The 13,503-nt window shown below is 41.1% G+C and overlaps 1 long non-coding RNA gene across 2 annotated transcripts; it reads left to right on the top strand.

The window, feature by feature from the left end:
- Positions 1 to 25: 25 nt before the first annotated feature.
- On the top strand, positions 26 to 8,550 carry LOC146890921 (uncharacterized). Of its 2 annotated transcripts, none has more exons than XR_014998423.2 (3): positions 26 to 1,119; positions 2,637 to 2,835; positions 3,245 to 8,550. It is a non-coding gene; the product is annotated as an uncharacterized LOC146890921 (long non-coding RNA). The 2 variants fall into 2 exon arrangements; XR_015735543.1 differs by having other exon boundaries at positions 2,637 to 3,352; positions 4,509 to 8,550.
- Positions 8,551 to 13,503: the final 4,953 nt, after the last annotated feature.

Raw genomic sequence — 13,503 nt, 5'->3', positions numbered from 1 at the left:
GTGAAAGCCCAGAAGTCTGAGGCAGGTGCCAGTACTGGGAAGAGAAAATGAAACAGGAAGCAGAGGCTATTGAGCCTCTCAACTGGAAGACTAGAGAAGGAAAAATGAATAGGGGGCTAAGTAAATGAACAACAGAAAAGAGGAAAGTTTAAATAGGGAATATTGTAAAGAGAAGAAAACAGTCAGTCCTACCTCACTGTCTCTCACGAGCAAAGAGATACTGTGAGTTCCTGCTTCCTATACGTAGAGCAATTTCCCTGGACCTTGAACTAATTATCTTTACAGGCAGTTGTCTGATAACAGAAGACCCAAGTGTCAAAGTTTACTCTACTACAGGTAGGGAGTGGAGAGGCTAAGTGGCATTTCAAGGAGTGTGCTAACTAACCCCCTAGATCTCTTACTTTCCCTACCTGTCTTCTGGTGGTTTTTTTCTCCCTGTCTCTGAGCCATCCTTTGTTCTGTTTGGTCTACCAGTTTCTTCCTCTGTCTTTGTACTTCTTAGATCCCCTGCTTGCCTGACCTGTTTTTTTTTTTTTGTTTTTTTATTTTATCTCAACTACGACATTATCAGCTACTGTCACCTTATAGTAGCGCAATACTTCACTTCTCAACCATTTCTCTTACTTTTTTGTCCCCAGGAGAAAACTGCTTCTTTCTTCTTCTCTGAAAGCCCCGGTCTCTGGCCTCCATCTTTGGAGGCCCCATCCCTGTGCCCACCAAGTCTTGACCCCTTCTCAGAGGAGGGTCAAGACAGCCCACTTAAATCTTGACCAGTGTATTTAAACTGTTTCCATGGAACATTTCCTTGTGGCCTCTTTCCTCTTCTCCAGGTGGTCACGTTCACGGATTCCTGGTTCCCCCTCTGGGCCTCGCAAGAGCACAGGAATCCTACTACACCTGGATATTTTTTTAATTTGGCTCATTGTAATTTGGATTGATTGGGATTTTTGTGTTGGCAGAGAGTTTGCGTTAGGAGAATTTCTAACTTCTTGGAGGTCCCATCGGGTAGGGTGGCCTTTCCATGTGGCCATAGGTCACACATCAAAAGCTCCCTAGTCCACATCTGAGTTCTCCACGCCATGCTAAAACCGGCTCCTGGGCTACAACGGCTGCATCTTGGTGAGTCCCTTTTGCTTGTCTATGCTATAGGGTTTTGGGGGGACCTATTCATACTTACTTTTGTCGATTATTGGACTCTTGTGGAAGCCGCAGACCTGCACCAAGAGTTCCAACCTCAGCAGCTAGACTGTTAAGACCGGGTCCAGCTGAGATGGATGTTATTTGTTTTAGGGATGCCTAGCATTCAATTTCCATGGCCTGGTTAGGCCTAAGAGCTATTTTTGCAGTCACACTGTAATAGGCTTAGGCCACATGATTGGGCATAGACTTTAAAATGGGCACTTGCAGTTTAAAGCCAGATCTGCTGTCACTCCTGGGATGCCTCTTACAAAATCTTTATAAATTGGAACTGTCTGATACAGTCTGTCCTGAACTGCTAATTTCCCTATGTACTAAGATTTGGCCTCAATACTATCTTGAAAATGGGATGCATTGGCCACCAGAAGGAAGTCTTGAGCTTACTGTCCTCCAGGACCTAAAAAATTTTTGTCGCCATTAGGACAAATGGGCAGAGCTTACATCTGTCCATGGTTTGGGAGTTCTGTGCTCTGTCCCTTCCCTTAGTAGCCAGTGTCTCACAGCACCAGTCTTGGTAGCTAAAGCCGCAATGCCTCAAAATTCCAGATCATCTGGGAATTGGGGCCCCGACAATTCCAACTGAAACATGCACCAGAGGCACTGGCCTCTCATCCACTCCCTCAAACCCACACTACCCAACCCCCTCCTGTGGAGCAACATTCTTCACATTTCTCTCCTTTCCTGTCAATCCCCTCCCTTGCCAATCTGGAGGTTCAAGGTCAACTTCCACCTTACCCACCTTCCTTTCCCCCTCCCCCTTTTACCCCATCTTCCCACCCTTGGACACCCCTGGGCACTGGGCTAGCTCCTTCAAATCCTCCCCAGTCTCCTCCCATACTAGATCCTACCATAGCTCTGCCCTTCTCTGTCCTCTCTGGGAGTAGCAGGACTCGAGACATTATGAAAGTTCATGTTCCCTTTTTTCTTCCAGGATCTCTCTCAGATAGAATAGAGGCTAGGTCCTTTTCTACTAATCCTTCTGTTTATGAAAACCCAGTCATTTTTGTAAATTGGTTACAAGAGATCATGGTCCAATATACCAGACTAGATCCAGCCTCCCCAGTGGGAGCCACGGTCTTGGCTACCCATTTTATTTCTCAGTCAGCACCAGATATTAGGAAAAAGTTAAGAAAGTTTGAGGAGGATCCCCAAACCCTTACACAGGAATTGGTGAAATGGTCTTTCTTTAAAGTTTATAATGCCCAAGAAGAAACAGCTGAGTCTTCCCCACAGACAAGGTAACAACAGGCAGCTAATCTGCCTTAGCAGCTGCCCTAAGGTCACAGGAAGGGGGACAAGAGAAGCCAACCACAAGGCTCTACCCTGGTGGAGCCCAGCCTAAGTCAACCTCACAAGCAAGCTGTTTCAAGTGTGGCCTAAATGGTCATGTGGCACGATATTGCACTACACCTACTCCGAGGTTATGCTCTATCTGCCAGCAACCTGGACACTGGAAATCACAATGCCCACGTGTGGGCTTGTCCTCTATGCCACACCATGGATGTCCGACCTCACCAACATCAACAAGTGAAACTGTGCCAGCCTTCAAACTTCTCAGCCTTGCAGAGGATTGACGCTGCCCAGACTTGGTATATCCTGTAACCTGATCCGAGCCTAGGGTAAAGCTGCAGGTAGCAGGTAAGTCCATTGCTTTTATTTTGGGCATGGGAGATACCTATTCTCCTCTAACACCTCACTTGAACCTTACGTTCCTCTCACCAACTTCAGTTATTCAGACGGAACCCATTCCTCCCCACTTAAACTTTGCCACTGCCCCGCATATTGCTGGACAATTTTTCTCTCATACTTTCTAAGTGACACCTGTTTGCCCAGCACCTTTACTGGGTCGAGATATCCTTAGCCACTTCAGGGCCACATAAACAAAGGATGGATGGTTCTATTTAAATAACCATCTCATCCTTCTTCAAGACCAGGAATTGTCAATCATTTCAGACATCCACCAGACCTTACACATGGGCTCCAAAGCTTTGTTCCACTTCTTGTAGGCCCTTTTACCCCCACTCATCTCCGAGATTCTATTTTACAGATTCACTCCTCCTGCGAGACATGTGCCCAGGCCAACCCACAAGGGGCTCTCCATATACGTCAGTCTCTACACCAGCTTCGTGGACACCAACCAGGCGAAGATTGGCAGGTTGATTTCACTCATATGCCTACTCATAAAGAAAACCTCCGTTATCTCTTAACACTTGCAGACATGTTTATAGGATGGATGGAAGGATTTTCAGCCTCCAGGGAAATGGCAGGTGTGGTGGCTCAGGTACTCCTGGACCACATCATTCCTTGTTTCCATGTCCCACGAACCATCCAGATGGACAGTGAGCGAGTCTTCACTTCCAGGGTTATAGAGCTTGTGTCAGAAGCTCTCAACATCTCCTGGAAATTCCACATACCCTACCATCCACAATCCTTGGGAAATGTGTAAAGGGCCAATGGACTCTCATCAAACAATAGCTAACCAAGCTCTCCATTGAACTCAGGTTATCTTGGCCCTCCCTTCTCCCATTGCCCTTACTCACCTCAGGCCACCCCACGTTCCCCTACAGGCCTTAGCCTTTTTGAGCTGCTTTATGGACGGTCCTTTCTCCTTAACCATCACATCCCAGTCCAAACTCCTCTGCTGTGGGAGCACATTCTGCTCCTTCAGCCAATAGCCTTTAAGATATCAGCCCACTTGGGCGTGGTCTCTGATAGTTTAAAAAGTAGTGGGAACTGTGTGTCTACTCTCTTGCTTTCACTTCCTGTTCTGGCTGCTAGACACTGTTTCTGGTCACTCAGAGACTATTGTTTAGGGCGGTGATCTTTAGGTTTTCCCCTTAAATAAATAGCCCCTTTATTATCAATAATTCTGAACTGCGGTGGGATTGTTTTACAGCATCACTCCTCCACTGGCAGGGTACCTACCCTACCTCTCCCTTTTAAGGTCCCTTCTCCGTTCACACTCTTGACAGTTGTCTACCCACCCATACACCAGGGGACCTAATGCCCCTAAACCTGCCCCACTCTCCCCAGGGGACAGAGTACTCCTCAAACAGCTAACTCCTAGGTCTCTTGAGTGTCAATGGACAGGCCTCACATGGTAATCCTCACCATCCCCTCAGCTACCAAGCTCTTGGGACACCCATGCTGGTACCATCTCTCCAGGCTCAAGTGGGTACCTACTCAGGACACTTGGTCTGTCCAACAGACAGGGCCTTCCACCCTTTGGTTTTCCAGGATGCCACAATGAAGGATCTACCTCATCTTCTTTGCACACGAATCTTTGGTGATAACACTATTTTTTTTCCTAGACACCTGACTTTCCCCAAGGAACAGATGCCTGGCATCTCCGGGATGACAGTACATGGGATGCCTTTCCAGCCACACCTCTCACTGAGCGTGGACCACCAACACCCAGCTCTCCCCTTCCCCACGACATCCCATGACCCCAAGAAGTAGTCAGACTTGAGTCCATGCCCCCTTTTCCTCAGAGAGCCTAAATGTTGGTAAAAATATTACCTCAGCCTCCTGTTACCCCATATACAAACAGTCTGGAATGTAAGTGCCAGTCTCTGGTCTTCATCTTTAGAGGCCCCATCCCTGTGCCCACCAAGCCTTGACCCTCCCCAGAGGAGGGTCAAGACAGCCCACCAAAAGGTTGACCACCCCCCAGTCTATTTAAACTGCTTTCCTGGAATGTTCTCTTGTGGTCTCTTTCCTCTCCTCAGCCCCCTCCCCCGCTTATGGTTACATTTGCAGCTTCCTGGTTCCCCTCGGGACACTCAAGAGCCCAGAAGTCCCATTAAACCTAGATTTTTTTTTTTAATTCAGCTTGTTGTGATTTGGCGTGATTGGAATTTTTACATCGGCAGAGAGCTCAGATTAGAAAATTATCTAACACTCTCCCTGGCTCGCTTTCCCCCAGCCCCCATCCCCTACACCTCTCCTGTCTTCTGTCATTAAAAACCAAACTGTTCATTTTTCAACTAACTAAAAAGTCTTAAGTTTATTTATCTTAATTTTATGTGCATAAGTGTTTTGCCTGCATGTATGTATATACACAGTGTGCATGCCTAGTACCTACAGAAGTAAAGGAGAATATTGTTTCTCCCATGAAAACTGGAGTTAGAGCCAGTAGTGAAGAGACTATGTATGTGCTGGGGACCCTAGCCATACAGGCTGGCCCTGAATGCAAATTCACCTGCCTCTGCCTCCTGACTGCTGGGATTAAAGGCATGAGCCACTGACACCTATAGCACAAATAACAAAATCTCAGAGACAGAAATTGGGATTTAACCCAAAAACTAGAAAAGCAAAGGAGCCACGTCCCTAGAGAAGTATTATCTCTACCAAGGTGGGGCAACCGCAAACTAAACAGACTAATCCTCTCTCCTTTCACTTTATCTTCCCTCTAGTAATGGGATTAAAGGTATGAGGGACCAACACCTGTATTTGTTTCTGCATTATCTTGTGTAGCCCAGTGTAGCAATGAACTCACAAAGATCCATTTGCTTCTGTCTTGGTCACCTTGATTATAGCATTAGAATTAACTGCTGAAGCAGAAAAGAAATTGATGATTGTTGAGGGGAAATTACAGGAGGCACATGTGGATAGGGTGAATCCAAATCTTAATTGTATTCTAGTCATATTGCCCTCCAGAATTTCTCCTACAGGAATTTTAATGAAGAGGGGTGATATTATCTTAGAATGGGTCTTTTTACCACATGAATCAAGTAAAAAATTAAAAACTTGTGTGGAAAAAACTCTCTGAATTAATTATAAAAGGTAAATTGAGACTTTGTTAATTAGCAGGTATAGACCTAGCAGAGATCATAGTATGTTTTACTGTCAATGAAATAAGAAGTTATGGAAAAACAATGAACTCTAGGAAAAGACTCGTGTTAATTTTGGGGGGAAATTAATAGCAATTATCCCAAAAGCGATAGACTTAACATCATAAAAAGAACTTCCTGGATTCTTCCCCAAATTTTATGTGATGCACCAGTAATTGGAGCCCATATATTCTTTACTGATGCAAATAAAACAGGGAAGGTGAGATAAACATCAGAAGAAATAAGTAAGGTGAAACAAAGCCCATATAATTCTGTCCAAAAGGTAGAATTATATGCTATTTTTATGGTACTAAGAGATTTTAAAGAAACTCTCAATATAGTTACTGATTCACAATATGCACAGAGTTGTCTTACATATTGAAACTGCTGAATTTATACCAGATGATACACACTTGACTTCATTATTCATCCAGGTGCAAGACATAATCAGGAATAGGCTTTGTCCTGTATATACATAATACACACCTGATCCCATATGGGTCTGCCAGGTCCTCTAGGACAAGGTAACACAAAAACTGATCAATTACTGATTGGAAGTGTGTTGCAGGCCTCTGAATTTCATAAAAAGCATCATGTCAATAGCAGAGGTTTAAAGAAAGAGTTTCCTATCATGTGGCATCAAGCTAAGGAGATTCTAAAGAGGTGTCCTACTTTCTCTTTCTATAATCAAACACCATTGCCTGTAGGGAGTAACCAAGGGTATTCAAAGGAATAAAATTTGGCAGATGTATGTGTTCCACTTTTTGGAACTGGTTAATTAAAATATATACTCATAAGCATACTCAGGTTTTCAATGGGCAACTACCTTGAGCTCAGAAAAGGCTTATTCAGTAATAACGCATTTATTAAAAGTTATGGCCATCATGGGCATTCCTGCACAAATAAAGATAGACAATGGTCCAGCATATGTATCTAACAAAATGAAATGGTTTTTGCTTATTATAATATAAAGCACATTACAGGTATAAGAAATAATCCTACAGGTCAGGCAGTTATAGAAAGGTCAAATTAAACTCTAAAGGATATTTTAAACCAACAGAAAGGGATGGAAAATGCCCCCAGAAATAGATTGCATAATACTTTATTAACCTTGAATTTTCTTAACGCTAATGAGAAAGGAACAACAGCAGCTTAGAGGCGTTGGATAGTGGAAAGAACTTCTGAATTGAATCACCAAGTATATTTCAATGATATGTTGACCTCACGATGAAAATCAAAAGATGTGCTATCTTGGGAAAAGGGTTTTGCTTTTGTTTTCACAGGAGAAGAAAAATTATGGATACCATCAAAATTAATAAAGATTCATTTTGAAAAGGAGAAACCTATTGAAAGAGAGAAATGACAGCTCATCCACAATGGTGACAACTATACAGGAGGTAAGGAAAGCCATATAGGGTTGGGGCAGGGTTCTGCTCTTATCTTTGCAGGAAAATTACACATCATCAAAAATTCAAGAGACCCTGGCTGTTTGAATGCTGACAGAAGAAAACAATAACTATCCACTAAGGAGCATCTAGAAAACAGAATATGGTTTATGAATCCAGGTATGGGTTACACTTACATTTATATACACACCCATGCACACACACATATTCATATATATTAATATATTTAGCTGGTTTTCAAATTGGACAATTTCTCTGCACTTCTCTAAATCCAAGCTTGTTAAAAGGAACATTCAGAGTTTCTGTCTCATATCAGGAGCTATCTGGTATGGGATAGAAGAAAGACTTTAGGAAAATTTTTACTTTCTTCATGCCTATTTTGTCTATATCATATTCTTTGTTGTATGTATATTTATATGAATAATGTCTACGTTTTCCATGACGAACAATAGATTTTCCTACAGATCCTTTTCTGCAGTAATCTTTGAAGTTTCCAGGAAGAAGATGGGGCCCCACAGCAACCACTCCAACTAATTGAGATGACATCATGATGTAGACAGCACTAATAGAACACCGTTTTGTGTACCAGCTGCTGAAATGGTGCAGCTTCTCATAGTCTGCCCACAATTCCAAACTAGAACTTTTAAAAAGAAACCTATTGACTGCTCAGAAATTGTTTCCAACTATACTAGACAGTAATTTTGGAACTTAACAACCACTTAAGTTTTTCAGGATCCCATTAAGAGAATATCACCTCCATGACAGCAGGAATCAATTCTAGAAGATGACACTCTCTAACCCAAAAAAGTTTGTTCATAGGCTTGGAAACACTGTTTAGGGATTGGTGATTATTACTTGTACTAGGTAGAGGGTTGGGGAGAAAACTATGTTGGTTCACAAAAAGGGGAGATAGTAATATTGGATAATAGAGTGAATACTTGTGATCCATTATTTATGAATAATTTACATTAGTATAGTTTTTGTACATTGATAGAAGTTCAAATTATATTTGTTACTTTTGTTTACGTTATTTGTACATAAATACAAAGTTATTTTGCCATATTGCATACATGCCAGTTTCTACCTCGGTTTAGGACATTTTGTATATTGATACAACTTTTAGGGTAAATTTTCATATTGCTTTATATATTACTCCTACCTCTGATCAAGATACTTATAGATTGTTTGCATTTTAGGTCATTGTCTTAATTTGTTGTACATTTGTTTACAGATTTTTTAAATATGCTTACATGAAGTTTTACCCTTTAAATTATAAAGGTATTAATTAGAATAGGTCAATAGTTGTTCATGTTTATTACACATACACTCAGATTAATTAGATTTTTTAGAAACATAAAGATTGTATTCTGTCTAGATAGGTACTCTTTAATCACTTCAAGGATCTGTAGAACATGGCAGTTAAATAATTTAAGGTTCTGTTGACATGAGACATGACTGCTTCTGACAGCACCAACTGATTCCCTAGAGAATGTTGAGCACTGAAGACACACCAATTGAACTTGTTTTCTTCTTGGCAAAGCTGGCCTTTGGGTAAGAAACTGACAATGCCTCAACCACTGACAAGTTGCATAGTATCTGTAAACAGATAAGCAGAACTGTCAAATCTTGCCAAGACAGGGTAAAACAGGTTTGAAAAATCTTCTGCATCTGAAAATGGTCTGTCAGTTACACAAGGCCTAACCGAAGTTGGTTGCTTCAACGTTGCAAAATGAGACTTTGCTCAGGTAGCTCATTGTCTCTGTAATATGTTGCTTGCTTTGGAAGCTACTTCATTGTACTTCCTGAGGGCTCAAGTAATATCATCTCGTTTCTCAGGCCTTCGATGGGGTTGAAGATTAGATAGTCATAGTTACTGTACTCTTATTATCTAGCCAAGCCATTTCCTATACAATACTTAGCCTACATAGGATAGGCTGTTTATTAAAACATTGAGCATATGTTCCTTGCTTAATATTGTTTATGCTAGATGTAATTCTAATTATACTTGATATCTGTTCCTAGTGTATATAGATTTGTATTGGGTTTGGAACTCTCTTATTTAAACAAAAAGGGGAGGTGCTGTGGGAGCACATTCTGCTCCTTCAGCCAATAGTCTTTAAGATATCAACCCACTGGGGCATGGTCTCTTATACTTTAAAAAGCAGTCAGAACCGTGCACCTACTGTCTTGCTTCCAGCTCCCATTCCAGCTGCTAGACTCTATTCTTGTTTGTGCTCAGAGGACTGTTGTTTAGGATGCTGATCTGTAAATTTTCCCCTTAATTCAATAACCCTTTTATTACCCTAATTCTGAACTGCTGTGGGATTGTATTATGGCATCACCCAGATTTGGTTCCTAGCATACACATGACACAAAATTTCCTGGAATCCAAGTTACAGAGAATCTGACACTCTCTCTGACCTCTGTGACAGGGAGCACAAAGTGAACATATGTATATTCATATAGAAACTAAATAAAATGAGAGAGAGAAAGAGAGAGAGAGAGAGAGAGAGAGAGAGAGAGAGAGAGAGAGAATATAAATGAGAACAGGACAGTGGCAGCAGCTTCTAATCCTTAATCATGTCCTATCCTGGGAGGTAGCACCACCTACTGTCCACATAGAAACCTACAGTCTGCTAAAACATTGAACTGAAGGGGCCACTTCATTGCTTCATTTTAGGCAATTTCAGAAATTCAGGCTGGAATAATTTAGAAGGTACACTGAACTTGAATTGATGAGATGACAATAAGATTGCACATATATGAAGCTGTTAAAAACAGGAATCAAATGGGACTAGGACTCAGCGGGCTTTATGGCCCTGTGTTGGGTCAACTTCAAGAATAAGAGTGAATTCTGAACCTGGGTCTGCCTTGCAAGATCACTTCACTACAACAAGAAGGACTGTGATGAGGTCCTTAGGAGAATCAAATCCCCTAGCTACACAGTTTCGCTGTATCAGAGAAGGTATTAGGAAATGGAAAATCCTTTTTGTTGTTGTTTTTATTTTAATTAATTTTTTAAAAACTGTCTTTTCTCATTTTACTTGCCAAACCCATTTCCCACTCCCTCACCTCTTTCTGCTTCCTCCACATTTCCCTACACATCCTCCTGTCACTTCCAGAGAGTTTAAGGCTTCCCACTGGGAGTCAACAAAATCTTGCACATTGCTTTGAGGCAGGACCATAACTCTGTCCATAATATCTAGGCTGAACAACATATCCCTTGGAGAGAATGAGTTCCAAAAAGCCAGAACAAGCAGTAGAGATATATTTTGATGCCACTGCCACCTCATGGTCTGCGCCAGTCATACAACTGTCACCCACATTCAGAGGGCCTAGTTTAGCTCTATGTTGGTTCTTTCACTGTCAGTCCAGAGATGGAAGGCTTCCATTAGCTCAGGTAAGCTGTTTCAGTGGGTATCCCCATCATGGTCTTGATCTCTTTGCTCAGATTCTCACTCTTCCCTCTATTTGACTGCTCTTTGAGTGCTCAACCCAATGCTCCATGGTGGTTCATTGCATCTGCTTCCATTTGTTGCTGGATGAAGGTTCTATAGTGACATTTAAGACAGTCATCAATCTGACTACAGGGCTAGGACAAGTCAGGAACCCTCTCCACTATTACTTAGAGGACATCATCCTTAGGGATTCCTAGTAATTTCTCGAGTGCTAGGCTTCTTGCTAGCCTGATAAAGGCTCCCTCAAACAAGGTATTTCTTTCCTTGTTTTCCTTCTCTGTTCTTTCCCCCATCTCAACCATTCTGAGGATACAGAAACCTATTTTTATTTGACTTTTATTGAGCTCTATATTTTTCTCTGCTTCCCTCCCTGCCTCTCCCCTTCCCTTCAACCCTCTCCCAAGGTCCCCATGATCACAGTTTACTCAGAAGATCTTGTCTTTTTCTACTTCCCATGTAGATTAGATCTGTGTATGTCCCTCTTAGGGTCCTCATTGTTGTCTAGGTTCTCTGGGATTGTGATTTGTGTTCTGGTTTTCTTTGCTTTATGTTTAAAAACTACTTATGAGTAAGTACATGTGATAATTGTCTTTCTGTGTCTGGGTTATCTCACTCAAAATGATGTTTTCTAGCTCCATCCAGTTGACTGCCTAATCCAAGATGTCATTATTTTTTTCTGCTGTGTAGTACTCCATTATGTAAATGTACCACATTTTTCTAATCCATTCTTCATTTGAAGGGCATTTAGGTTGTTTCAAGGTTCTAGGTATGACAAACAATGCTCCTATAATTATAGTTGAGCACATATCCTTGTGACAAGATTAAGCATCTTTTGGATATATACTCAAAAGTGGTATTACTGGGTCTTGAAGAAGATTGTTTTCTAATTTTCTGAGAAATTACCACACTGACATCCCAAGGGGCTATATCACCTTGCATTCCCACCAGCAATACAGAATTGTTTCCTTTCCTCCAAAATCTCTCCAACATAAGTTGTCATCAGTGTTTTTGATCTTGGCCATTCTTACAGGAGTAAGATGGAACCTCAGAGTTGTTGTGATTTGCATTTCTCTGATGACTAAGGATGTTGAACATTTCCTTAACTGTCTTTCAGCCATTTTAGATTCTTCTGTTGAGAGTTCTCTGTTTAGGTCTGTGCTCTATTTTTTTAATGGATTATGTGATCTTTTGGTGTCCAATTCCTTGAGTTCTTTGTATATTTTGGAGATGAGACCTCTATCTGATGTGGAGTTATGAAGATCTTTTCCCATTCTGTAGGCTGATGTTTTATCTTGTTGACTATGTTCTTTGCTTTACAGAACCTTTTCAGTTTCAGGAGGTCCCATTTATTAATTGTTTCTCTCAGTGTCTGTGCTACTAGGGTTATATTTATAAAGTGGTCTGCTGTGCCAATGCATTCAAGTGTACTTCCCACTGTCTCCTCTATGAGGTTCAGTGTGGTTGGCTTTATGTTGAGGTCTTTGATCCATATGGACTTGAGTTTTGTGCATGGTAATAGATATAAATATAGTTTTGTTCTTCTACATGTTGATATCCAGTTATGCCAGCACCATTTGTTAAATTATGCTTTCTTTTTTCCATTTGATATTTTTTGCTTCTTTATCAAAAATCAGGGGTTTGTAGGTTTGTGGATTAATATTCAGTTTTTTGATTTGGTTCCATTTGTTCTCCTGTTTGTTCTTATGCCAATACCAAACTGTTTTCAGTACTGTAGCTCTGCAGTAGAGTTTGAGTTAGGGATTGTGATGACTCCAGAAGTTCTCTTATTGTACAGGATTGTTTTGGCTATCCTGAGTTTTTTTGCTTTTCCATATGAAGTTGAGTACTGTTCTTTCAAGGTCTGTGAAGAATTTTGCTTGGATTTTGATGAACATTGCATTAAATATGTGGATTGCTTTTAGTAAGATTGCCACTTTTACTATGTTAATTCTACCTACCCAAGAGCATGGAAGATCTTTCTACTTTCTGGTGTCTTCTTCAATTCTTTCTTCAAAGGCTTAAAGTTCTTGTCATACAAGTCTTCCACTTGTTTGGTTAGAGTTTCTCTGAGATATTTTATATTTTTTGTGGCTATTGTGAAGGGTGATGTTTCTCTGATCTCTTTCTCGGCCCATTTATCATCTGTGTACAGGAGGGCTACTGATTTTTTTTTTTGAGTTAATCTTGTATCCTACTGCATTACTAAAAGTGTTTATGAGTTGCAGAAGTTCTTTGGTAGAATTTTTGGGGTTGCTTATGTAAACCATCATATCATCAGCAAATAGTGAGAGTTTGACTTTTTCTTTTCTGATTTGTATCCCCTTGTTTTAAAGGAAGTGGCTGATTGTTTGTCCTGGCCACCCAGATAGCTTACATCTGAAATAATCACACAGAAACTCTATTAATTAAAACACTGCTTGGCCATTAGCTCTAACTTCTTACTGGCTAACTCTTACATATTAGTTTAACCCATCTCCATTAATCTATGTATTGCACCATGGCAGAGGCTCACTGGAGATTCTAACTGGCGTCCATCTTAGGCAGAGAATCCATGGCTTTTTTGCCTTTGCCCTTCTTCTTTCCAGCATTCAGTTCTGTTTTCTCTACCTA

The sequence above is a fragment of the Myodes glareolus genome, chromosome 18, assembly GCF_982192425.1.
Source record: "Myodes glareolus chromosome 18, mMyoGla1.1, whole genome shotgun sequence".
Lineage (NCBI taxonomy): Eukaryota > Metazoa > Chordata > Mammalia > Rodentia > Cricetidae > Myodes > Myodes glareolus.
This window is presented reverse-complemented; position numbering and strand designations above follow the sequence as displayed.